Source organism: Syngnathus acus, unplaced genomic scaffold (genome assembly GCF_901709675.1).
Source record: "Syngnathus acus unplaced genomic scaffold, fSynAcu1.2, whole genome shotgun sequence".
Classification (NCBI taxonomy): Eukaryota; Metazoa; Chordata; class Actinopteri; order Syngnathiformes; family Syngnathidae; genus Syngnathus; species Syngnathus acus.
In genome coordinates this window covers 259,282-285,909 of record NW_023590221.1, presented here as the reverse complement: position 1 = coordinate 285,909, position 26,628 = coordinate 259,282, and the positions used below count along the sequence as shown (strand labels likewise).

The following is a 26,628-nucleotide window of genomic DNA, read 5'->3' as shown; positions in this document are numbered from 1 at the left end:
GTACCAAGACATACAACCGTTTTTACCTTCAATACTCAAAATAGACGCTCAATCGATAGGTGACGCAGTTTGAAAGAACGAGCGCCGTCAGTGTTCGATCAGGTACCTACAATCCTGTGCGCCAACAAGGTTTGAAGTAAAAAAGACATTACTGAACACAAAATACTCGTTTAAACCTTCTATTTAGGTTGAGTCCTTCTAAGTATAGTAAATCTAGGAACGTCTATTTTTTGTATTAGAAGGAATGGTTGCTGCAATTTGAGTGTGAGACCGCCTGTGAATTTGGTGAGACCAGCAGTGGGGTGGCCCGTTTTGACTCAGATTTTCAGATCACTCGTTTCTCTTCAGATCGAATAAATCTTTCGCCTTTTATTAAAGATTTCCGTGGGGAGGAACAATAAGAGTCTATCTGAATTTTTTTTGATGTTCTGCGAAAGCGGAGCATTCTTTCTCTGTGAAAATATCAATAATGGATAGCCGCCTATATCATACTCTGTGCAACAGTCATACGTTCACATAATTCATACCGACATACACGTATATGTGAACATGTTCACATAAACAGAGAAATAATGCCGAGTGCAGACAGACAATCACATTTAAGCCCTCGTTTATCAATGCAGTTTAATTTCTCGTGGTACCTATTTGAATGGGCACATGTCAGTCTATTGTAATTTGGCAAAGAAATATTGTTTTTGAACAAAAACCAATAACCGCCCCCCTCAATTGCACAAGCACTCCTGCTCCTCACTTCAAGGAACACGGACTTGAGCAGATCCGCCGCGCTGTGCTTCGTTGAAACGTGGCTTGACGGACGCACCCCCCACCACGCCGTGGAGTTAGCTGGGTTTCGGCTAATGCGTGTAGATCGCAGCGCGGAGCTCACCGGAAAATCAAAGGGAGGTGGTATCTGTTTCTGTATTAATGAACGTTGGTGTACTGATGTCACGGTGTTGAAAGAGTCTTGCAGCCCTCTCCTAGAAACACTTTGTTGGGTTCACAACATTTATCTGAAAAGAATCTCACAGAGGCAGTAGATGTCTTCGATGGCAAGCGACTTCTGCAGAAGGGCGTAAACCAGACACACAGCAAGTGTGGCTGAGGTTCGCGCCCTTCCTCCAGTTTGTTCGTGTCTTTTATTGAGGAACAACAATGGGGGAAATCTACATGAATGCATAGTTTCTTAAACAGGAAGGACATCTCATAATTACATCTCATGACCACAGAACAACAGGGATGCTATTATGGAAAGAGCAGTATGGTCATCTCATGACTTTAGCTTAACAAAGACGTAGTCTTAGTGCCCCTGGGATGCATACATCTGTGGCGTACTCGTGACTTTGGATTAAATAAGACGTTTGTCTGCTTCAACCATCTCATAACAAACTCATGATCTGTTCATGAATAGCTAACTAAGGAGTTTATTGTATAGCGCGACTCATGACTCCAGTCATGTGCTCCTTAGCCAGCCATATGCTCCCAAGTCATTATCACGAGGTCAAATTGTCACATACTGTGGAAGATCTTGCACACATAAGTAGATACATAGAATCCAATGATAAAAAGTATCTTTTTCCCAACACAGTTTTCATAAACTGCCGGCCGTTCTATTCACCACGGGAGTTCTCCTCGATCGTCATGGCGGCTCTTTACATTCCACCACACGCACGTGCGAGTGAAGCCACGCAGATGCTGGCTGACCAGGTGACAGACATGGAGAAACCTCTACCAAATTCACTAATCATTGTTCTGGGTGATTTTAACAGGGCGAACCTCGCACACGAACTCCCCAAGTACAGACAGCACATAACGTGTCCCACCAGAGGGGCACAGACACTGGACCACTGCTACACCGTAATTAAGGATGCACACCACTGTGGCTCGTGCAGCTTTAGGACTCTCGGACCACTGTCTAGTTCATCTGATCCCGGCCTACAGGCAGAAATTAAAGACTTCTAAGTCTGTGGTGAGGACTGTGAGGAAGTGGACAGTGGAGTCTAGGCAGGACCTCCAAGCCTGCTTTGACTGCACCGATTGGGGAGTTTTTGAAGCTGCAACTTCAGACCTGCATGAACTCACTGACACTGTCACATCATACATCAGTTTTTGTGAGGATCTGTGTGTGCAGACCAAGACCTTCTGCACGTACAACGACGACAAACCTTGGTTTACACCGAACCTCAGGAGGCTGCGCAAAGTCAAGGAGGAGTCCTCCAGGAGCGGCGACCGGGACCTGTTCAAGCAGACCAGAAACACACTGAACCGAGAGGTCAGGAAAGCCAGCAAGTGTTACGGGGAGAGCCTGGAGAGACACCTCTCTGCCAATCCTGATCCCTCAACAGTGTGGAAAGGCCTGCAGAGCATCACGGGCTTCAAGAAACAAACCCCTTGTCCTGTGGAGAGCCCAAGGCTTGCAAACCAGCTAAACAGGTTCTACTCTAGGTTTGATCGGTCCTCCCACACTACAGGACCTCCTGCAGCACAATCAACATACTCACAACCCCCCACAACCGCTCTGTCCACACCTCCATCACCGTTGTCACCTACTCTCTCTCTTGCAGAGGCCAAAAGATCAGGAAGGCACCGGGCCCAGACGGCGTGTCACCTTCCTGCTTGAAAGTCTGTGCTGAGCTGGCACCCACCTTTGCACGGATCTTCAACCGTTCCCTGGAGCTGTGTGAGGTGCCCTCGTGCTTCAAGAGCTCCACCATCGTTCCGGTGGCCAAGAAGCCCGCCATCACAGGTTTGAATGACTATAGACCTGTCGCTCTGACATCTGTGGTCATGAAATCTTTGGAGAGGTTAGTGTTGAACCACCTGAAGGATGTCACGGGCCCCATGCTTGACCCCCTCCACTTTGCCTACTGGGCAAACAGGTCGGTGGATGATGCGGTCAACATGGGACTGCACTACGTCCTGCACCACCTGCACACCCCAGGAACGTACGCCAGGATCCTGTTTGTGGACTTCAGCTCGGCGTTCAACACCATCGCTCCTGACATCCTCCAACAGAAGCTCATCCAGCTCGCGGTGCCTGCCTCCACCTGTCAGTGTCCTGGCCAACAGTGTGAGGCCGGGGAGCATCACATCCGACACCCGGACCATCAATACTGGCTCCCCTCAGGGGTGCGTCCTCTCCCCACTGCTCTTCTCTCTCTACACCAACAATTTCTCCTCAGGTGACTCTCCTGTGAAGCTCCTGAAGTATGCGGACGACACCACTCTCATCGGACTGATCCGGGACGGTGACGAGACTGCGTACAGACAGGAGGTGGAGCGGCTGGTCCACGCGCAGCCAAAACCACCTTGAGCTGAACCCGCTCAAGACTGTGGAGATGACAGTGGACTTCAGGCGAGACCCTTCACCATTTTCACCCCTCACTATCCGCAGTAATACTATTCTCTCCACAGACACCTTCAAGTTCCTGGGAACCACAATCTCTCGGGACCTGAAATGGACCGGCCACATAGACTCTGTCCGGAAGAAGGCCCAGCAGAGGCTGTACTTCCCGAGACAGCTCAAGAAGTTCAACCTGCTGCGGGAAGATCTTCTACACTGCCATGATCCAGTCTGTCCTCTGCATCTCCATCACTGTCTGGTTTGGATCGGCCTCCTAACAAGACAAGCACAGACTGCAACAGACAGTCAGGACTGCAGAAAAGATCATTGGAATCAACCTCCCATCTATCCAAGACTTGTACCTGTCCAGGACCAGGAAACGTGCAAGTAACATCTCTACAGACCCTTCTCACCCAGGTTGCAGTCTGTTTGAACTACTCCCCTCCAGACGGCGTTATAGAGCTCTGTACGCCCAAACCAGCAGACACAGAGACAGCTTCTTCCCCCAGGCTGTTGCTCTGATGAACTCACACCACTCTTAGAGTCTCAGAGTCATTGCTGTGCAACAACATCCCGCTCTCCACACCTTTTTTTGAATTGTCTACACTATTTGTACTATGTGTCCTCTCTGCATCCATTGCAGCCTGGTCATCCTGGAAGAGGGACCCTCCCATCTGTGGTCTCTTCTCAAGGTTTCTCATTTGCCCTAGTTGGAGTTTTGAGCTTTTCGTTGCCCTCCTGGGAGAATATTTGTCATTTTTCACACGTCCTGAGTGTTGTTAGTTACCTAAATGTTGAACAGAGGCTGTGATGTACCGAAGTCAAATTCCTTGTTTGACACGCTCAAACATGGCAAATAAAAATTCTTGAATCTTTACTGTTCACAAGCACAATCACAAGTACAAGTCATCTTTATCCATAAGCACATCAGTACATCAGTCTTTCCTTGTTAAAACACAACAGCCCTTCAAAACAAAATGTGTTCCATCAACTTTTAGTTTCTTAATAGACAATGATGTTATTTATTTACATATTGAAACACACGTCCACCTCCTTCAGTGTTACACGTGAATGCACATACAGAGAGAAGTTTTATTCATTTTGATCAGGCTACATGAAGCAAAATATAAAGGTGAATGTAATTCTCATTAATGGAATAAATTACTCCTTTTGACCAGCAGGGGGGGTGCACATGAAGCCTCGAGAAATGAACCTATTTGCAAACCGTTTGGTGGGAAAGCCTCAAATCCCAAGTGTGCCAGTTTCTTCACTAAAGAGACGAGAGTTCTTTGTTACAGATGTTTACTGTGATCTTAATTCGTTGACATCACAGCCACACCGTAGAACTGGTGACAACACATATTTTGGCATGCCAGTGAACAACCGGGTACTTTACTGTTTTGACTTAGTAGCTTCGCGATGACGCATCCTAGGTCGGCCGTTAACTATTGCGCTGTTGCATCACGTCACCTTCCCGCTTCTTTCCCGGAAACAGGAAGTGCCCTCGAAGTCTAACTTACCACCGGTTTCTATCGCAACTTAATATCAACAAGACAGTGCTACAAACCAGTGGTCCCCAACCACCGGGCCGCGGACCGGTACCGGTCCGTGGGTCACTTGGTACCGGGCCGCCAAGCCACACAGAAAAAAAAATAATAATAATTTTAATCGACGATCAATTAATTCAGGTCAAGACGCTCGTCCCGGTCACGTGACATGTTTCCCCAGTCGAGCCCGCAAAGCTAACAAAAATGAGTAAGTATTTATTTTGAAAAATATAAAAAAATTGGCGATTCTCTCCCAATTACATCCGTCGGTTCAGGTCAAGACGCTCGTCTCGGTCACGTGACATGTCACCTCAGTTGAGCCCGCGAAGCAAGCAAAAATGAGCAAGAAACAGAGATGTTTGGAAAGCTTCTTCGGAAAGGGAAAAAAGCCCAATGAGGAGACGGAAGAAGAAGAGGCTACGACTTCTAAGAAAAGGAAAGCTGCATTTAAAAGACTATGACGCGCCAAGCCCACACTGCATAATATGTGGCAACAGGCTAGCTAACGAGGCAATGAGGAGGCATCGGGAGGGAGGTTATAAGTTAAGAGGGAATCACAACTTCAAAATCTTAAACATAAGAACAACCTTAAAAAGTTTCTGTATAACTATAACCGGGGTCAAACTATGGAACAATCTAAGTGAGGAACTCAAGCAAAGTCTAAATATCCACCAGTTTAAAAAAATTTATAAAAATATGTTGTTTAGCGGGTACAAAGGCTAAGAGTGCCAAAGGGCTACACACAAGTAAAAATGAAACAGAACAATAAGTGTGCAAGTTTGTCTACTTGTGTTATATTGTAGAATTACAGTATAGTATGTTGAATCGTTGGTTTAATGGATGAAGTGAGAAAGGGGTAGGAATCTAAAAAGCTATGCTTCCTCCTACTCCTTTTCGAGCATTCTTTATTTTTTTATTTACTTATGTATTATTATTATTAATTAATTAATTTAATTAATTTACTTCTATTTGTTGGTTTATTTTTGTTGTTGTATGGACTTATGTGGCACTTTAGAGTGTTATTTGTTTTGTTTTTTGTTTTTTTGTTTTTCTTTTTTGTTTTGGATGTTCGAAATAAAGATATCAATCAATCAATCAATCAATCAATCAATCAATAAATCAGTGAAGCCCTCAAAACTGCTTCGGCACATGGAGACCAAGCATCCTGCATTAAAAGACAAACCTTAACCACTTCGGGTGTCATTGTCTCCGATTACGCCTAGATGGGACCGGCTCGTTTCTGAGAAACAAGCTCAGTGCTCCCACTAATTCAATGTAATGGTGAGTTTTATTTTAATGTCATTTATACTTGTTTTTATGCCAGTCGTATCATTTTATTTCATCGTATTCCTATATTTATTATAAATGTATTATTTATTTATATAAATGTATTATTTAGTTATATACATCTATTATTTATTTATATAAAGGCCGGTCCGCGAAAATATTTCTGACACGTAACCGGTCCGTGGCGCAAAAAAGGTTGGGGATCACTGCTACAAACTATATACAAATAACAAGGAACAAAAATAAATTCACACAAAAATAATTTGCACACCATGCAAAACTTTTTGTACAGGATATGGATGTGATCAGTCCAGTCCAGTCCAGTTTGTTGTTAAGGTGAACACCCAGGAATTTGTAGTTCTCCACTACCTCAATGTCCGATCCCTGGATATTCACCGGAGTGAAGATGGGTGCTGTCCTCCCGAAGCTCACAATCAACTCCTTCGTCTTGCTGGTGTTCAGCTGAAGCTGGTTGAGCTCACACCAGCTGACAAAGTCCTTGATGACCAACCTATATTCCAGATCATTCCCCTCCGCGACATTTCCAACAATGGCCGTGTCGTCGGAGAACTTCTGGATGTGGCAGTGAGCGGTGTCGTGGGTAAAGTCTGAAGTGAACAGGGTGAAAAGGAAAGGAGAGAGCACCGTACCCTGGGGGACACCAGTGCTGCAGCGCACAACGTCGTACTCACAGCGATGTAACCTCAAATACTGCGGCCGGTCGGTGAGGAAGTCCGTTGTCCATGCAGCCAGGCGCTCGTCCACACCCGCCTTCTCCATCTTCACCCTAAGCAGTGACGGCTAGATGGTGTTAGAAGCGCTGGAGAAATCGAAGAACATGATCCTCCCAGTGCTCCTGTTGTCCTCCAGGTGAAGCAGTGTTCTGTGCAGTAAATAAATCACTGCATTGTCCACCCCAACACCAGGCCGGTAAGCAAACTTCAGGGGGTCCAGCTGCGCTCCCACTAGGGAACGCAGGTGACCCAGGATGATCCTCTCCATAGTCTTCATCAGGTGGGAAGTCAAGGCAATAGGCCTGAAGTGGTTAGGCTCCTTGGGGCACGCCACCTTTGGTACAGGGACCACGCAGGAGGTCTTCCACAGTACTGGGACCTTGTTCAGGCTCAGGCTCAGTTTGAACAGGTACCTGACCACACCACTCAGCTGGTCCACACAGTCCCTGAGCAGTCTCGGCCAGATGCCGTCTGGGCCCGGGGTCTTTCCTGCTTTGATCTTTCTGAGGTGACTCCTCACCTCAAGATCTGTAAAGGAGAGGGGGATGTCGGAAGACCGGGGTGATGGAGTGGAGACAGAAGAGTGATTCGGGGGGGGGGGGGGGGGGTGAGAGGGGGTTGGTGAGCTGGCGGGGGGGGCTGGAGTGTTGAAGGTGGCAGAATGAGATGCAGATCGAGGTGAAGGGGTGGGGGGGAGGCGGAATCAAATCTGTTGAAGAACAGATTGAGTTCATCCACCCGGTCCTCGTCCCCATAAGCTGGTTTCCGATCAGCCCCTTTACCATGGCCCGAGATGGACTGCAGACCCCTCCATTGTAAGTTTACAGTTCAACAAAAACCAAAAGAAAAAATGCCAAGTTTTCTCTGTTGCAGATGTTTTGGTGTGTTGATCACTAAAACAATGTTAAACTGAGGAGGCCTGAAAGCACTGCTTTAACAATTTCAGGAATATACAAACGTTTTGTGTGCCAAATCTTCATTACAGCCAATAGCAGAATCCTGATTAAAGGTACAAAAAGACAGACAATGACTCTGTGTTTCCACTGGTTCTTCTCTGCAAGTTCTCTGCATTTCCAGTGCGGGATGGCGGAGATCACAGAGGGGCTCAACGGTGTGGTTTGTCACATCGATGATCTGTTGGTGTGGGGGCGGGACCAGGAAGAGCATGACACTCGACTTAATGCCGTGCTACAAAGACTGGAAAAAGCAGGCATCACACTGAATGTGGACAAGTGTGAAATCTCCAAGAGCGAAGTAGTCTTCCTGGGCCATATCATCACAGCCGCAGGCATCCGCCCTGACCCAAGAAAGACAGAGGCCATCACAGACATGACAGAGCCCACACATCTGAGTGAATTAAGGAGTTTTCTCGGCATGGTCAACCAGCTGGGAAGGTTTATTCCCCAGCTAGCTGAAAAAGATAAACCGCTCCATGACCTCTTCTCAAAGAAAAACTGCTGGGTCTGGGACGTGGACCAGGCAGCAGCGTTTGAAGACCGAAAGAAAGCTCTGTCCTCTCCTCCGGTGCAGGCTATGTATGACCCGGGCAGAGACACCAAAGTATCTGCTGATGCATCATCGTATGGGTTGGGGGGCGTAATTCTCCAGAAATGGGGGGAAGGATGGAAGCCTGTGGCATACGCATCACGGTCACTCACTCCAACTGAGCAACGATACGCACAGGTGGAGAAGGAGGCTCTGGGCCTCACATGGGCCTCACATGGGCCTGTGAACGGTTTCGGGATTTCCTCATCGGAAAGGAGTTTTGCCTGGAGACCGACCATAAACCCCTTCTCAGCCTGCTCGGAGCCCAAGCACTGGATCTTTTGCCACAGAGAATCCAGGGTTTCAGGATGAGGCTGATGCGCTACTCATACTCCATCGTGCACGTACCAGGAAAGTCGCTTTGGACAGCAGACACTTTCACGTGCACCTGTAAAATTACGCATGTCCACTGATGACCAGGAGCTGATGGAGAGCACAAACATATTTGTGGACTGTGTTAGGGTTTACAGATTATCTTGCTCGTATGATTATGTTGGAATGTAGACTAGAATTATTAACTTTGTTTAAACCTTTTACCTTTCCTTGACTCTGAAAAGTTTAACCATTCAGTTGTTGAAACTTTCCAAATGGTGTGGAAACATTCTTGCTTAGTTAGTCATCGAAAATGCTCCACTAGTTTCTGTTTCCACGACCTTGTAAAACAATGAGCTGGGACCCTCCGCACTGATTAACCAGTTGCTGAGGTGACCACCAAACATGTCCAATGTCACCCCCACCCTGCTTGTTCTTAATAAATATGCTCTTGCAAGAGGCCTAAGCCAGACCTCATTCGATCATCGCTGTACGCACAGCGACGAATGGTTCTCCATTTGCAAATGCTTAAAAAGGGCATACTGTCTCCCGTGTGGTTCTTGCAAAAATAAGTTAGAGTAAGCACCACTCTAACAGACTGTGTCACTGAGAGTCTACCTGTCGGCTCATCATATCCAGAAAACCTGAAAGAGCAGTTGAAAGCCGACAGTGTCTGCTCGCGTGTCATGTGCATGGAAGGATGGCCAGCACATGCAAAACAGGAACCAGCGCTGAAAAACTACTGGCTGGAGCGAGCTACATTAACAGTGAAAGATGGCTTACTGCTAAAGGACACACGACTGGTAATACCTTCTGCAATGAGGAACGACGTGCTATTCAAATTACATGAAGGACACTTAGGTGTCGTGAAATGTAAAGCACGTGCACGTCAATCTGTGTGGTGGCCGGGACTCAGCCAGCAAGTGAACGAAATGGTACTGAACTGCAGGACATGCATACAAGAGCGACACAACCCAAAAGACTCACTCATGCCATCAGGGTGCCCTGAAAGACCTTGGCAAAAGTTAGGAACAGACCTTTCAACACAAGAGGCAGAATAATCCTCCTAGGCAGGGGTGTCCAAACTACGGCCCGCGGGCCAACTGCGTTGCTGAATGTGGAGAATGACTGAGATGGTGAGGCGGGATGCGACGAAGTGGAGGGTGAATGTGGCCCGATCACACGGACAGAAGTGGGAAAAGCCATGAAGGCCATGAAGGATGGAAAGGCAGCTGGACCATCTGGAGTGGTGGCAGAGATGCTAAAGGCAGCGGGAGACGTCGGTGTGCAGTGGATGACCGACCTGTATAACAGTGTCATCGCTGAGAGGCACATTCCGGAGGACTGGACAAGAAGCGTCCTGGTGCCTCTATTCAAAGGGAAGGGGGACCCCCTCGCATGCGGGTCATACAGGGCCATAAAGCTGCTGGAGCATGGAATGAAGTTATTAGAGAGGGTGTTGGAAAGGAGGGTGAGGACACGGGTAAAGGTGGACGAGATGCAGTATGGCTTCATGCCTGGTAAAGGTACAACAGACGCAATTTTTGTCATCCGACAGATGCAAGAGAAACACCAGGAGAAGAGGAAGAGGTTGTACTTCGCTTTTGTCGACCTGGAAAAAGCGTTCGACAGGGTGCCAAGGGAGGTGGTGAGGTGGGCCCTAAGGAAGTCGTGTGGAAGAGGGACTGGTAAAGCCTGTGATGGCTCTCTATTGCAGAGCCTGCACAACTGTTAGAACAGGAGTTGGCGACAGTAATGGGTTTGAAGTAAGGGTAGGGGTGCACCAGGGATCAGTGCTCAGCCCATTACTGTTTGCTATCGTGATGGATGTGGTATCGAGGGAAGTGAGGGGTGGACTACCATGGGAGCTGCTCTACGCGGATGACCTGGTATTGATGGCTCACAGCCGAGAAGACCTAGCTAGGAAGCTAGCAGCCTGGAAGACATGCCTGGAAGTGAAAGGAATGAAGGTGAATGCGGCAAAATCAAAGGTCATGGTCGGTGGTGCTGGCCTGGGAGTGATATCGCAGTCAGGAGCATGGCCATGTGGAGTTTGCGGGAAGGGAGTGCAAGCTAACTCTATCCGGTGCAAGGGTTGCCAGAGATGGGTACACCAAAGATGCAGCGGAGTAAAAGGCAGCCTACTAGCTGCAAGTGTGACCTTCCATTGCAAGCGGTGTAGGGGAGAAGTCGCCCAAGCAGACCCAGCTGAGCAAGAGGGGCTCGTGGTAGATGGGGAGATGTACGAGGTGGTGGACAGCTTCTGCTACCTTGGAGACATGTTTAATGCTGGTGGGGGGGTGGACCTAGCAGTGACCACAAGGGTGAGAAACGGGTGGAAGAAATTCAGGGAACTCATGCCCTTTTTCACATCTAAGGCCCCATCCCTGAAGATGAGAGGCCAAGTGTACTCAGCCTGTGTCAGAAGTAGTATGACGTACGGAAGTGAGGCATGGGCCCTGAAAACAGAACACGAAGACAAACTAAACAGAGCAGAAATGAGGATGATCAGATGGATGTGTGGTGTGTCAATGAGGGAGGAAAAGACCAGTGCAGAGCTGAGACAGAAGATGGGAGTGGAGGCCATAGTGGATGTGGTGAGGAGAGGCAGACTGCGATGGTACGGACATGTAGTGAGGAAGGACGAGAACGACTGGGTGAAGAAAGTTATGTCGTATAACGTAGAGCAGGGGTGTCCAAACTACGGCCCGCGGGCCGCAGTTGGCCCGCGGTCCAGTTTTTATTGGCCCGCAGCAAAGAAGAAGTACTGGGCAGGCTAACGAGTTAGCGGAAAGATGCTAATTCGCGATCGTGCTAACACGCGCAAACGGACCTCTAAAGGAAATTAAACGAACATTTGGAGCAATACTACATTGTCCTAAAGGTTAGACACATGTGATCATTCATTTCTCTTGTTAGGAGACACACTTACATCGCCAATGACTCCCGTACCACTGTAACCGACATATGTACAAGAACGTAAAAAAGGAAGTGGTATCGCCTGAAAACGGCCTTCAAAATAAATCACCCTACCTCAAATCAAAGCATGGCTGAATAACATAAATAACATGGAGAATTCTTAACACAAACTGTAAATATGTTTTTAGAACAACTTTTATTATTATACTTTTTTTTATAACAAGGTAGAAGTGTACATACTGTAAATATGTTCTTAGAACTCTTTTATTATTATAACAATTTTCTATAACAAGGTACAACACTGTAAATATGTTTTTAGAACTCTTATTATAATAACCTTTTTTTGTTTTTTAAAAATGTACAAGTGCAGGTACACTGCAATTGTGTGGGCACTCCTTGCCTTCTGCTGGCGTATGGGCAAGTTTTGTGCCATAATTCCTCAATTTAGAAGTTTTATTTTGACTTTTAATTATTTTTTTCAATTTGGGAAAAAAATCCACGATGTAGTGAAACCGCGATAAACAAACCGTGATGTAGCGAGGGATTACTGTGCATCACTGAAAATCAAGGCAATTGTGTTTGTCTAATTTGTAAAGAGACGGTTGCCTTGTTTAAGGATTTCAACTTAAAGAGACACTATCAGACTAAACATGCGAACACAAACGACCAGCTAACAGGGAGTGACCGCGCTGATAAAGTGAAGCAGCTCCAAGCTGAACTGGCATCACAACAGCGATTCTTCACACGGGACTGTGAGTCAAAAATAAATATTACTAAAGCAAGCTACGAAGTGGCCATGTTAAGACTGTTGATGTTATGGACCTCTAGACCTGACACAAACTATTATTTTCTGAAAGATAATGTAAATGACAAGAGCAAAATTCACTAGTTTTAAGTTTTAATAATAACAGACAACTTTGCATTACTTATAACTCCCGTTTAAAATGTTCATGAGGCAAAAGTAATTTTAAACTCATGTAAATTTAAGGTATTTCATACAGTTTGTTCAATGTTATCTGACTCTTCAGATATGAATGAAAGGCAGAATTTGTGTTTTTAGAGTTGTTCACATCTGCCTGAGTGACTCATATTTGGTTATTTTGTCATTTGAAAAATAAAGACAATTGTGACAATGAAATTTGTTTTATAACAGTGTGTATTTGCATGACATTTTTGTAGTTAAAAATGTCCGAAAAAACTATTGGCCCCCGGGCCCCTTCACTTTATCAAATCTGGCCCTCCTTGCAAAAAGTTTGGACACCCCTAACGTAGAGGGAACAAGACCCAGTGGCCGACCTAAAAAGACCTGGCAGATGACCGTGGCAGCCGACATGAAGGCACTCGGCATCAACCACGAGATGGCCATGGACTGTTCCCGGTGGAAGAAGGCCATATCGAGAACCCAGTCCAACCCAGCGGCGCCTCGAAAGCGGACTTTAAACCGATGATGATATCAAATAACTATCATATAAACAACAATATTATCAAACCATCTGTGTCACTCCAAATCATTAAATCCATCGATCAAATTCCTCGTCCTTTGTCAACAACGCTGCGCGTGCGCCGCTGATGTCAGCCTCGTCATTATTCCACAGATTAGTATATAACAATATTGTTTAGCCTTAACAAAGTACCAGGAAAGACGTGGGTTTGGTAAACGGCTCTTTATTTAACAAAAAAAAAAGAGTTCAACGAGCCAACAACTACTTAACTGTAACAATAAAAACATATACAAGTTGCTACACGAAATAAAATATATCAAACAACTATAACATAAATAGTTCACCGCCACACGGCCCCAAGCACCGGCATCGACTTCCAGGCGTGTGGCAGCGTGGACTTCCATCCCCGGAGGTGGCACTCCCAGCCACGGAGGTGGAAGAGAGCTCCATAGAATAGGACCGGGCGTGCGTAAAAGCCCTGTCCGAGCCCCATCCACCGTCCCCGGACAGCCACCCGGCCGAGCGCCGGCCCCCGACCTTCATCCACGGAGGTGAAAGATAGCTCCATAGAGTAGGACCGGGCGTGCGTAAAACCCATAATAGTTTTTCAAACCTTCTGTGTCACTCCAAATCATTAAATCCTTCAAACTCTTCGTCCTACGTGTCACTTACAAGCAAAGCCACTAAAGATGCCGGTAGTACATGGGGCTCTTCGTCATCTTTGTCATCCCGTGATCAAATCCTTTGTCATTTAAGTAAACAACCGCCGCGCCGCTGACGTCACTTGCAGTTCAAACTACAGTAATCCCTTGCTACATCACGGTTCGTTTATCGCGGTTTCACTTTTTTTATTTTTTTTTATTTTGAAAATTTGTGACAAAAAAATCACATATAAGTCGCTCCTCAGTATAAGTCGGCCCCCCACCCAAACTATGAAAAAAATGCGACCTATAGTCCGAAAAATACGATAATGACAACACACAATACAACACAACACAACACAACACAACAATACTTACCTTTCCTTTAAAATCTTTTTCTCTACCTAACACAGACAGATAATGGGAGAATGTGTCACAATGTGAAGGAGATGTATTGGGTAATGCAGAAACAAAACAAAAACTATTATTTATTGTTAGACACATTATCCACTAGGCTACTTTCCTCTTGACATTCATTAAATTGACAATGAAGGGACTTGAACCCCTTAATCTTCTGATCCAAAGTCAGTTAACTTCACTTGAATCTAGGCTGTAGATTTACTGTATATGCTCAAAAATCATTGCACTGCTATCACTTGTCAGAATTTCCTGTATGGCTATCTGGCCTAATGGATAAGATTTCAAATCTAAACAGATCTTCATGTCTAGTGTATCATCAAATTGAAAGAGGAAAATATAGGTAAACTGTTTGTGTGCTGTTTTGATCTTTGTTGTGATGACCCCAAATGTCATTGACAAAAGCCAAAAGAAAGAGGCAAATTTTTCATTTTATGTACAATTTTTAATTTGTTTCTCTTGACTCCAGTCGAGCAACCTGTGCTTGCTGATATTCACAATCCCTGCTTACTTTGCTGCCCTACCCCTTAAAAGAAGAAAAAGTTATTTTAGTCTGAGCAACCTGCTCCCGACTGAAAGTAGGGTTTCTAACTAAGGTTTCCAACTAGGACTAGGGTTTCCAACTAGGGCTAGAGTTAGGGTTAGGGCTAGTTTGGACTAGGTATATAAAAAGTCTGCCCCACCTGAGGACCGAACTCTTGACCTTCAAATTGTGAGACTGACATGCTAGTACCTGCACTAATGAGGCTGTGCATTTGCAGTTTTACAATTCTTTTTTACTGTAAAATTGATCAAACCACCGGCCATTTCAATCAAACTGAACTTCACAGAAAGAAAAAGTGACTGTAAGTCTGAGCAACTCGGGTTAGGGAAGCCAACTAAGGTTTCAAACTGTGGCCAGGGTTTTCCAACTGGGGTTTCCAACGAGGATGAGGGTTTCCAATTAGGGCTAGAGCAGGGGTGGCCAACCAGTCAGAGACTAAGAGCCACATTTTTTACTGTGTCATCGCAAAGAGCCACATCATACACATGAGCACACATGAACACCCCCCCCCCACACACACACACACGCGCACACAAACACGCACGCGCACGCACGCGCACACGCACGCACACACACACACACACACACACACACACACACACACACACACACACCCCTCTGCTCAGCCAAATTTATTGTGTGACATTATTATGTCACGCACCAACATGATAATGACAAATTGACTTTTTTACAGTACTAAAACCGCAGACCAAAGACCACATTTTCAACAATGAACATTGTGTGCATTGTCTCACACAGACAAACTCTCAGTTCAACAAATTCCACAAACAAAAACATAATACGTTTTTTCACTTACTATGTGTGGCGGGACAGACCATTCGTTTGAGTTCGTCGTTTTCAGGAGACAAGATTTCAATAACGTCACTGAGGCATATTTTAACGAACTCCACTTCATTGTATGGCTTTTTAGCCCGTGCAATGTTCCAAGCCAGTTGAAACAATGCAAGTGTGACAGTCTCTGAGTGCTTCGTAATTTTTTTGAAAAACTGTACCTATTTTTCTGCCTGACTTTTCAAAGTCTCCAAACTTGTGCCTGCGAAATTCAGTCCATTTTGCAAAGTCCTTATCGATATTGGCATGAAGTGAGCTGAAGTGGCGCTGACCATTTGAAGCTTTTAAATGCGCCAATGACGTCCGACATATCAGGCAGAATGGCTTGCCATAGCATTCAACAAAAAACAACTTTAACTCTGTTAAAAACGTCCTGTGTTCATCGTCATATATTCGTTTAGCTGTGCATTTTTTCCTTGCCATTTTGGCAAGCGTCTTGTCAGCTTTTCTGGACCTAATGGGCCCCCGTAGTCAAAGTCGCCATTCATAAAAAAAGCGGGCAAAACCAATCTCTCTGTTTGTCCCTCCTCCTTTGCGGGATTTCACCTCACGCGCATGCGCGTTTGACCAAAATACCATATTGAACTCAAGCGAAGCAAATACGCACGAAAAATAAACACAAATGTTGATATGAACGTAAAAGAGCCGCATGAAACTAGCCAAAGAGCCGCATGCGGCTCGCGAGCCGCGGGTTGGCCACCGCTGGGCTAGAGTTAGGACTATATAAAAGTATGCCCCGTGTGAGGGTCGAACTCACGACCTTCAGATTATGAGACTGACACGCCTGCGCCAACGACGCTATGTTTTTGCATTTTGTGCAATTGTTTTTACTGTAAAACTGATTCAACCACCGCCCATTTTGATCAAACTTAACTAGGCTAGGATTTCCAACTAGGACTTACAGGAAAGGCTAGAGTTAGGGTTGGACTAGATATAAATCATGCGCCGTGTGAGGATCGAACTCTCGACTTTCAGGTTACGACACTGACGCGCTACCGCCTGCGCCAACGAGACTTTGTGGCACCTGTCTTAAAATTCTTTTTTACTGTAAAAAAGATTCAACCACCGGCCATTTCCATCAAACTGAACTTCATCGAAAGAAAAAGTTACTTTTGTCTGAGCATTCTCAAACTTGGGTTTCCAACTGGGGATGGGGTTTCCAACAAGGGCTCGAGTTAGGGTTAGGACTAAATAAAACAGAGCCCCGTGTGAGGGTTGAACTCACGACCTTCAGTTTACTAGACTGACGCGCTACCGCCTGCGCTAACGAGGCCGTGAATAGTTGGTTTTACAAAGCTCTTTTACTGTAAAATTGATTCAACCACCGGCCATTTCAATTAAACTCAACTTCACAGACAGAAAACTTTATTCTATTCTGAGCAACCTACTATCTTCTGAAATTGACAATGATTTTACTGTGGACTATGGAAAACAGCGCCCCGTGTGAGTGTTGAGCTCACAACCTTCAGATTTTGAGACTGATGCACGACCACTTGCACTAACAAGGTAACATGTCAATTGCATTACAATTCTCTTTTACTGTAAATTGATTAATCCACAGGCCATTTGTCTGGAACAATTGTGAACTTCACTTCCCACCAAAGGCTGCAGTCATCAGAAGTCGTTGCCATGTTTCACTTGGTACAGTCTTTCACATGGCTATGTGGCCTAATGGATAAGGCGTCTGACTTCGGATCAGAAGATTGAGGGTTCAAGTCCCTTCATGGTCAATTTAATATTATTTATATGAGATCAACGACTTTATTTCAGTCTGAAGCAACTCTTGTATACTGTCAGAAAGGGTTTTGGTTTCTGATTTATTTTTTTGTTGTGCTGACTCCCCCCCAATCTCCGTTTTAAGTGCAACAAAGTGACAAAAACCAAAAGAAAAAATGCTTTCTCTATTACACACTAGGGCCAGCGTTTCCAACTAGGGCTAGGGTTTCCAACGAGGGTTCCAACTCCGGGTAGGGTTTCAAACTAGGAATTCCAACTGGGGCAAGGGTTTCCAATTAGGGTTTCCAACTTGGGCTGGGGTTTCCAACTAGAGACAACATTGGACAGCTGCCACTTGTTGGGAACCTTTAAATGTTTAGTCTTATCAACGAATGTGTTTCAGAGGCTAGATTTAAAACGTGGCTGCTGGTTTTCGTGAACCAAACCCATTAAAAAAAAGTGAAAGAATGAAACAATTCTCAATAGCAGAAGCCTGGTTAGCTCAGTTGGGAGAGCATGAGACTCTTAATCTCATGGTCGTGGGTTCAAGCCACACGTTGGGCGTCCCTGCTTGTTGGGAGCCGTTGAATTCTTAGTCTTATCAGTCTTTAAAAATTTCAGATGGCGATGTGGCCTCATGGATAAGGCGTCTGACTTCGGATCAAATGATTGGAGCGTTCGAGTCCCTTCATAGTCAATTAATGTGTCATGCTTTAGAAATCCAAAACTTTACTTCAGTCTGAACCAACTCTTGATTGAGTGATTGAACTTTATTCATCCCACAGCGGGGAAATTCACTTGTCACAGCAGCGCATATGAGTGCAAGAATAATACGAGTGCAAGAATAAAACAAGTGCCAGAATTACAAAAAGGGTAAATAACAGACAAGGATAAACACAAGTGCTGCTAGTAGAGACGAAACACATTCATTTTATCAGGTGGCATGCATGTTGTAAAGTCTGACAGCAGAGGGAATGAAGGACCTGCGGAACCGTTCCTTCCTACACCGAGGGTGCAAAAGTCTGCCGCTAAAGGAGCTGCTCAGGGACCGCACAATCTCATGGAGGGGGTGAGAGGTGTTGTCCATGATGGATTTAAGCTTAATCAACGTCCTCCTCTCACCCACAACCTCAATGGAGTCCAGGGGACAGCCTAGAACAGAGCTCGCTCTTCTGACCATCTTATTCAGTCTCCCCTTGTCCCAGTCAGTACTGCCCCCACCCCAGCTGACCACAGCGTAGATGATGGCCGAGGCCACCACAGAGTCATAGAAGGTCCGTAGGAGAGCCCTGCACACACCGAAGGACCTCAGTCTCCTCAGCAGGTGGAGGCGACTCTGGCCCTTTTTGTACAGGGCGTGGGTGTGATCAGTCCAGTCCAGTTTGTTGTTAAAGCGAACACCCAGTAATTTGTAGTTCTCCACTACCTCAATGCCCGATCCCTGGATGTTCACCGGAGTGAAGATGGGTGCTGTCCTCCCGAAGCTCACAATCAACTCCTTCGTCTTGCTGGTGTTCAGCTGAAGCTGGTTGAGCTCACACCAGCTGACAAAGTCCTTGATGACCAATCTATATTACAGATCGTTCCCCTACGAGACATTTCCAACAATGGCCGTGTCGTCGGAAAACTTCTGGATGTGGCAGTGAGCGGTGTCGTGGGTAAAGTCTGAAGTGAACAGGGTGAAAAGGAAAGGAGAGAGCACCGTGCCCTGGGGGACACCAGTGCTGCAGCGCACCACGTCGGACTCACAGCGATGTAACCTCACATACTGCGGCCGGTCGGTGAGGAAGTCCGTTGTCCATGCAGCCAGGCGCTGGTCCACACCCGCCTTCTCCATTTTTACCCGAAGCAGTGACGGCTGGATGGTGTTAAAAGCGCTGGAGAAATCGAAGAACATGATCCTCCCAGTGCTCCTGTTGTCCTCCAGGTGAAGCAGTGTTCTGTGCAGTCAATAAATCACTGCATCGTCCACCCCAACACCAGGCCGGTAAGCAAACTGCAGGGGGTCCAGCTGCGCTCCCACTAATGAACGCAGGTGACCCAGGATGATCCTCTCCATAGTCTTCATCAGGTGGGAAGTCAAGGCAATAGGCCTGAAGTGGTTAGGCTCCTTGGGGCGCGGCACCTTCGGTACAGGGACCACGCAGGAGGTCTTCCACAGTCCTGGGACCTTGTTCAGGCTCAGGTTGAACAGGTACCTGACCACACCACTCAGCTGGTCCACACAGTCCCTGAGCAGTCTCGGCCAGATGCCGTCTGGGCCCGGGGTCTTCTCTGCCTCGATCTTTCTGAGGTGACTCCTCACCTGAAGATCTGTAAAGGAGAGGGGGATGTCGGAAGACCGGGGTGATGGAATGGAGAGGGGGGTTGAGAGGGGGTTGGTGAGCTGGCGTGGGGGCTGGAGTGTCGAAGGTGGCAGAATGAGGTGCGGAGCGAGGTGAAGGGACGGGAGGGAGGCGGAATCAAATCTGTTGAAGAACAGATTGAGTTCATCCACCCGGTCCTTGTCCCCATAAGCTGGTTTCCGATCAGCCCCTTTACCATGGCCCGAGATGGACTGCAGACCCCTCCAATGTCAGTTATAAGTTCAACAAAAACCAAAAGAAAAAATGCCAAGTTTTCTCTGTTGCAGATGTTTTGGTGTGTTGATCACTAAAACAATGTTAAAATGAGGAGGCCTGAAAGCACTGCTTTTACAATTCAGGAATATACAAACGTTTTGTGTGCCAAATCTTCATTACAGCCAATAGCAGAATCCTGATTAAAGGTACAAAAAGACAGGCAATGACTATGTGTGTCCGCTGGTTCTTCTCTGCAACACAGGAAGTTTGCATTAACAGGGACACTACAGTTGTGCCCATCGGCAAAAGGCAGCCCCCAACTACCACATGAGTAGCCGACAGGCCTGTTCTAAAACAGCTCACTGATGAGGACGTATTATTTTCAAGGAATGTTCTAGAAGTAATCGTTGTTAAAAAAATAAAAGAACACATGATGGTGGTACTTGGAGATCACTGTTTATATATACACACACAAATATATATATTGAGTCTAGGGAGACAAATATACCGCAAACTGTGGGTAGGTGTCAGGTGATGAACCACAGAAGAAATCACAGTTACCAAAGAAAGATGACAAGCCTCATTTTGAAACAGAGCTAAACATCAGGGATGAGAACGGCAAATGAAAAAAAACACTGAAAAGTAGCCGGGGTATGGGGGCCACATGCCCCACTTGCCGCAGGGGGCCAGGGGCCGCAGGCCCCCCCCAATGGGGGCGCAGTGGGCCGGGGGCCACTTGCCCCAATTGGGGGATGCAGGGGCCACAGGCCCCTATTGGGGGCCACAGGGCCCACAGGCCCTACTTGGGGGCCGCAGAGGGCCAGGGACAACACCCCAGAGGGGGCTCAGGGGGAAAAGCTCCCTGGAAACTCCTGCATTTTGGCAGTATAGCAACCCCAAAACCATTAATTTCATCACTCGATTTCAACAGTTTTGTTAAAAAAATATTCCTGCTTGGTGGGCTGCCAAGGTGAATATAATACAGTCAAGCCTCGGTTTTCGACCACAATCCGTTCCAGAAGGCGGTTCGAGAAGCGAATCGGTCGAATTCCGAATCTATCTTTCCCATTCCAAATAATGGAACATTTTTAATCCGTTCCAAGACTTTTTTAAGCATTTTTTCATTTGCGCATTTTTGTCCGATCGCGCAACTGCAGCGCACCGCCGAACGCGCAACAGTAGCGCGTTGCCGACCGCGTAACTGCACCGCGCTGGTTGCATTATTGTGACAGAGCCGTCACTGAAATTTAGAAAATATTTTAAACTCCTGATGTACTTTCCAATATTCAAGTGGACCTAAGTGCGCAGGAGCTTAATATATTCCGATCGCGCAACCGCAGCGCGCCGGGCGCTCACTGTCGCATTGCTTTAAAAGCGTCTTTGTGTTCCGAGTTGTAAAATGACGCTGCTCTCGAGCCATGCCCATCTGAAGCAGTTCGTGATCCCGTTTGACTTGTCTATTTCCCTGGCACGATCCTCGTCTTTTTTCTCTAAAACCTTCGGCATGCTGGCTAAAACCTTTGCTAATCAGGCAAATGAGTAGGCAAATGATGTGACGAAAGTAGCGCCAAAATGCTGCCGAAAATAATTCAGTTGTTGTCGCAATACTGCTGCCAGCCCCCCCATATACTATAACTACGCAGATCCGATGATCCCTAAGACTTGAGATGAGACAAAATTGGAAAGACTTTTTTGTTGACAGTGTCTGTGAGTTACTTCAACAAAAAAAGTTCACAAAAAGTACACATAGCTAATGTTGACCACAAAATGGCATGTGAGCTAGCCAGGAGTCCTGGAATCTTCTGATCTGTAGACAGATGCGTTATCCATTGCTCCACTCGCCCCACGGGAATATGTGGCTTGTAAACTTGTGTGTAACACTTTTGCAAAAATGAAAAAAAAAAAAAATTGGTGACATTATTTGAATACGCCATGATGCTTTATCCATTGCGCCACTCGCCCAACAAGTTACGGCTATTGACCGTAAACTTGTGTGGAAAATCGTCATTGTCCAAAAGATGGCAGTTTAGCAAGAGTGACCAAGGTACAAATTCCACAAAGCAATTTGATTATGCCATGACCAAGATGTTAACTGGGGTTGCTGCGGCCACAACGCAGAGTACTAACCACTATACGATCGTGGCCAATATGCACAACTGATTTAATGGTCCTGCATACAATCGTGTAGTGTTTAATTCCGTTGTGTTCGATTCGAATCTGGGTTATGGCATAATCAAATTACCGTTTTTTTCCATGTATAATGCGCAAAATTTAACTAATTTATTGTCCTAAAATCTGGGGTGCGCATTATACTTATATATTATATTATATTATATATATTATAATATTATATATATTATATATTTTTTTTATTTATTTTTTATTTATTTTTTTTTTGTGAAGAAAATCATGGTACAACAATTTTTGAAGAAAATCTTGTCACGGATGGTTCTTTACAACGTCACTTTCCTCTCTTTTCATTTTAACCTAACTGATCGCGGTGGTGCCTTTCTGGGCAGTCGGAGAAATCAACGCCAACAAAAAAAATACATCCAGCCTAGTTAAGAAATCACCAGAAAGATCACCATGACAATTGTGAATAATAAATAAATAATTATTATATATATTATATATATTATTATTATAATAATAAATAATTGTGATAAATAACTGGAACATCACTCAAATATTGGTGATCCAGTTGAGAGTCTCACATATTTCTTCGCTATTGAGTTTGCTACTGCATGTGCAGTGATACTGACCGGCAGAATAACATCCGGTTGTTCCCAAAGATGATCTTTTTTCTGAAATAATTTTATGTTTACGGACTTAAGTAACCCGGCCGGGGTCATACCAAAGACTATAAAAATGGGACCCATTGCCTCCCTGCTTGGCACTCAGCATTAAGGGTTGGAATTGGGGGGTTAGATCACCAAATGATTCCCGAGCGCAGCGCCGCTGCTGCTCACTGCTCCCCTCTCCCCCAGGGGATGGATCAAAATCACACGGGGATGGGTCAAATGCAGAGGACAAATTTCACCACACCCAGACGTGTGTGACGATCATTGGGACTTTAAAAAAAAAAAAACGTTGGAAACTTTGGAATCCAAAGTGCTTCCAAACGAATGACTTGAAGCCCAAAGGGGAGCGAATTTCATCGTCTTCTTGGACACTAGCCATAGCACCAGCCCAGGAGCCGCGTAGTTGTCGGCTCCCCTTTCACGTGCCTGCTCTGCTCACAACACAGCACGCCGCGTACTGCTCCCGGAAAGAGGAAGCAAGCAACAATGAACTGGATTTCAAAATAAAGTCGCGTCTAATGTCCGAGGTCAAACACGGCGATATAAATCGATGTTTACGTTTAGCATCGATGCCAATAAATCGTAGAGCATTATATCGATTAATCGATGTGTATCGATGAATCGTTACACCCCTAGTTGATATCATTACATCGTAAGATGGCGCCGCGGATGGCCACCTCGGTGACTCGCTCTATATTTGTTATTTTACATCTTTTTAACCTCACTTTGTATCATACTTCCGGTTTGCCACGTAGAGCGCCGCAGCGTCACTTGAGAGAGGATCTACATTCCTACATTTCTATATGCTTTTCTAATTTTTCCTCGCTTTTTACGTTTTTTACTCCAGTTTTGGGAGTTTACTATTGTTGAAAGTCACGGACCGTCAATTCCTGCCATTTCAACCACGTCACTGTTTGGCTCTCAGCGGAGGCTTCGTGGCTGTTTGTCTACCGTCGATCATCGGACACGTAAGTATGGCTGCGGATCAAGAGGTTTGTACGGCTTTGTGCACCAACTGCACCCTTCTCTTAGAGAGGTTGTCCCTGCTAGAGGGACATGTCCGCCAGCTTGAGGAGAATAGTGTGATAACAGTAGATTTTGGCGGACACAGATGCGGACTGTAGTCAGCCCGCTAGCCCAGTTAGCATTAGACTTAGACTTAGACAAACTTTATTGTCATTTTGTCAACACTGGGTGTACACAAAACGAAATTACGTTGCGTACGGCTTTCAACAATGTAGTGGTATTGCGGCTGGTTAAAAAGTGACATTCTATATAAAAATATGAAATAAGATAAGTATAGAGTACAAAGTGCAGCAGTGATAAAGTATGTAAACAGTGCAGGAGACAAAAACCGTATTTACAAGTGTGCAGAGGAATGCTACGTTTGAATGTTCAACAGTCTGACGACAGCAGGGAAAAAACTATTGCAGAACCTGGTGGACCTGCAGCGGATGCTGCGAAACCTCTTCCCAGACGGCAGCAGGGAGAACAGTCCATGGTGAGGGTGTGATGGGTCACTGATAATATTACGGGCTCGGGACACGCAGCGCTGGGATGACAAGTCCTGAATGGAGGGAAGAGGAGCCCCGATGATCCTCTCTGCTGTCCTCACCACTCTCCTCAGGTTCTTCCAATCGGAGGCGCTGCAACCTCCACACCACACCGAGAGACAGCTTGTCAGAATGCTCTCTATGGTGCTTCGGTAGAACGTCCTCATGATGGGTGGGGGCAGGTGGGCTCTCCTCATCCTCCGCAGGAAGTACAAGCGCTTCTGTGCCCTCTTGACTAGTGTTGTGGTGTTCACAGTCCAGGTGAGGTCGTCTGTGATGTGGACCCCCAGGAATTTAGTGCTGCTGACCACCTCCACAGCTGAGCTGTTGATGATCAGTGGAGCGTGGTGAGGCTGGTTCTTCCTGAAGTCGACGATGATCTCCTTCGTCTTCTCCACATTCAGGATCAGGCTATTTTCTCTGCACCAGCCCACCAACTGCTCCACCTCCTCTCTGTAGTCCAGGTCGTTGATGTCCCTGATGAGGCCCACCACCGTTGTGTCGTCTGCAAACTTCACGATGTGATTGGTGGTGAACCTGGGGGCGCAGTCGTGTGTCATCAGGGTGAACAGCAGGGGGCTCAGGACGCAGCCCTGAGGGGAGCCTGTGCTGAGGGTGATGACATCTGAGGTGTTCTGTCCGACCCGGACTGACTGAGGTCTGTTGGTGAGGAAGTCTAGCAGCCAGTTTCGAAGGGGGGTGCTGAAGCCCAGGTGTTCCAGTTTTTCCACCAGATGCTGTGGAATGATGGTGTTAAACGCTGAGCTGAAGTCCAGGAACAGCAACCGCACGTGGGTGTTCCTCTCCTCCAGGTGAGCCAGGCTCAGGTGAAGAACGGAGGAGATGGCATCCTCAGTAGAGCGGTTCTGGAACGGGTCGAATGTTGGGGGGAGTCCGGAGACGATGTGTTCTTTAAGCAGCCTTTCGAAGCACTTCATCATGATGGGAGTCAGTGCCACAGGTCTGTAGTCATTCAATGAGGTGATTTGAGGTTTCTTCGGCACCGGAATGATGGAGGCAGCCTTGAAGCATACTGGCACTGTGGCTTGGCCCAGCGAGATGTTAAAAATGTCTGTGATGACACCAGCCAGCTGACCTGCACATTCCTTGAACACCCGCCCAGGTATGTTGTCGGGGCCTGGGGCCTTACGTGGGTTGACTCTTCTCAGAGTCTTCCACACGTTGGCTGAGTCAAGGCAGAGTGCCTCCTCTTCCTGGTGGGGAACAGTTTTAACTGCAGGAGTGCTGTTTAGTGCCTCAAATCGCCCAAAGAAGTTATTTAGACCATTTAGGAAGTCAGCATCAACCTCACCCAACGGGGGGGAGGGTAAGTTGTAGTCCGTGATCGCCCGTATGCCTTGCCACATACTCCTGGTGTTATTGGCGTCGTGGAAAAAATCCTGAATTTTTCGAGTGTGGCTTCGCTTCGCTAACCTGATGGCACGGTTCAAGTTGGCTCTCGCTGTCCTCAGTGCCTCCTTGTCGCCAGACTTGAAGGCTGAGTTCCGTGCTCGTAGCGTATGACGTACATCCTCAGTCATCCAGGGTCGTTGGTTGGCTCGGGTGATGATGTTCTTAGTGGTGCTGACGTCCTCGGTGCATTTGTTGATGTAGGCTGACACAGTCATGGCGTACTCATCAATGTCGATCTGATTGTCATATGTTGCTGCTGATTTGAACATGTCCCAGTCAGAGCACTCAAAGCAGTCCTGGAGTGCCTCCATGGCCCCTTCAGACCACACCCTCACCTGCTTCACTGTGGGTTTTGCTCTGATCAGCAGGGGCCTGTATGCAGGGATTAGCATAACAGATAGGTGGTCTGAAGAGCCGAGGTGGGGGCGGGGGGCTGCTCTGAATGCATCCTTTATATTGGTGTAAACCAAGTCCAGAGTGTTCTCTCCCCGAGTTGGAAAATCCACGTGTTGGTAAAAATGAGGGAGAATAGTCTTCATGTTAGCCTGGTTGAAGTCCCCAGCAATGATGAAAACACCCTCTGTGTGCGTGGATTGCCGCTCACCGATTGTCCGATAGAGAACACTCATGGCCTCTTTAGTATTAGCGCTAGGAGGCACATACACAGCCGTGATGCTAACAACAGTAAACTCCCTGGGCAGGTAGAAGGGTCTGCAGTTAACAGTCAAAAGCTCGATGTCCGAAGAGCAGAAGCTGGCGACAGATCTAGCATTTTTGCACCAGTTGTTGTTGATGTAGACACACAGCCCACCTCCTCGGGATTTACCGCTTAGTTCGCTGTTTCTGTCGGCGCGGAATGTAGCGAGCCCCTCCAGGCTAACGGCGTTGGACGGTATTGATGAGTTCAGCCATGTCTCCGTCAGGATGAGAGCGCAGCAGTTTTTAACCTCCCTCTTTGAAGAGAGTTCCAGTTGTAGATGGTCCATTTTATTATCCAGTGAGCG

The 26,628-nt window shown here is 46.5% G+C and overlaps 3 non-coding genes across 3 annotated transcripts; 2 read left to right on the top strand and 1 right to left on the bottom strand.

The window, feature by feature from the left end:
- Nucleotides 1–330: 330 nt before the first annotated feature.
- On the top strand, nucleotides 331–444 carry LOC119118840. Its single transcript, XR_005096989.1, has one exon. It is a non-coding gene; the product is annotated as a U5 spliceosomal RNA (small nuclear RNA).
- A 16,336-nt stretch (nucleotides 445–16,780) lies between these two features.
- trnat-agu lies at nucleotides 16,781–16,853 on the bottom strand. Its single transcript has one exon. It is a non-coding gene; the product is annotated as a tRNA-Thr (tRNA).
- Nucleotides 16,854–17,237: 384 nt separating this feature from the next.
- On the top strand, nucleotides 17,238–17,310 carry trnar-ucg. The gene has a single exon. It is a non-coding gene; the product is annotated as a tRNA-Arg (tRNA).
- The last annotated feature ends 9,318 nt before the right edge of the window (nucleotides 17,311–26,628 follow it).